At 48.3% G+C, this 1,133-nt stretch overlaps 1 long non-coding RNA gene across 1 annotated transcript; it reads left to right on the top strand.

The window, feature by feature from the left end:
* On the top strand, nucleotides 1–874 carry LOC105001571. The gene is made up of 2 exons (XR_826881.1): nucleotides 1–81; nucleotides 582–874. It is a non-coding gene; the product is annotated as an uncharacterized LOC105001571 (long non-coding RNA).
* The last annotated feature ends 259 nt before the right edge of the window (nucleotides 875–1,133 follow it).

Here is a 1,133-nt window from a genome sequence, read left to right as displayed (position 1 = left end):
CGATTTCGTTGGAGGTGGTGTGACTGTGGTCAGGGAAGGACAAGAGGAAACCCGTCCTGATTCCCGCCGCTCACGGTGAGGGTGGGTATTGATTGGAGACTCTTGAAATGAGGGTGGAGGGTAGATTTTCGAGTTTGGAGGGGCTTCTCAGTCTCCCCGACCCTCCCCCCCGCCCCACCCCGTCAGAGTCACACGAACCCAGCTCCTTTTTGTGTTCTGCCTTGTAAAAGACAGCTGAAAATGTTGGCGTGGGGGACTCCCGCGGGCAGAGGGGAAGGGAGGAGGAGGCTGTCGGGGAGTGGAGCCATGGTGGGGTGCGGTGTGAGGTGAGAGACAGGCCTGACTACCTGGACTGACAGGAAAAGTTCCGGGTTTGAGCCCACATTTAGCTGTTGGTGCGTTCACTGTATTCATTGCAGCACTGAGTCCCCATTGTCTCCTATCTGTTTCTGTCGGGTTCTCGTTTTGGTCTGTCCCTGTCTGCTGGTCCATCTATCAGTGGGTTGATGATGCAAAAGAAAAAGCCTCTTAACGCCTCATTTTCTTCTTCCCTCTCCGCCCCCAACACCCCTGCCCCCTAGATCCAGCTAGATTGCGGTTTCAGACTCCTGCGTCCAGGCGGCTCTCGACAGCCTACGAGAGTCCCCTGAGAGCTTCATTCGGCTGCAGCATGGGCCGTGCTCAGAATTTGGGCTTGATGGCAACAGGCCTGGTGGTCGGGGCTGGCTCCTGGTACTACATATACCGACTGACGTTGGGAGAGCAGAATAAGAAGAGACCTGCTGATTCGAAAGACATTAATCCTGCCTACAAAAAGTTTAGAAAATACAGAAAACTGTAAGGAAGAAAATAAAAATAAGTCACCAATAATTGCTATTCCTTGTCTTTCTGTCTGTGTAAGAATGTGGATGTGTGTGTTTAACATTATTGAAACTATACTGTGTATGATATCCTGGAATTATTTTTTTTCAGGTTACTTTGTAGGGTATGCCTTTCATCAGTTAATGAATATGCTTCATAAACAGTCTTTTAACAGATTGTTTCATAATAACATCATAATCTTCTCCCTTTGCTGGCCTTTCAGATAGGAAAGAAATATTAGATATCTTAATTTTCTACAAAATAACCGTGGA

This window comes from Bison bison, unplaced genomic scaffold, assembly GCF_000754665.1.
Source record: "Bison bison bison isolate TAMUID 2011002044 unplaced genomic scaffold, Bison_UMD1.0 scf7180017855043, whole genome shotgun sequence".
Classification (NCBI taxonomy): domain Eukaryota; kingdom Metazoa; phylum Chordata; class Mammalia; order Artiodactyla; family Bovidae; genus Bison; species Bison bison.
Note: the sequence above shows the minus strand (reverse complement) of the source record. Positions and strands in the feature narration are given on the sequence as shown.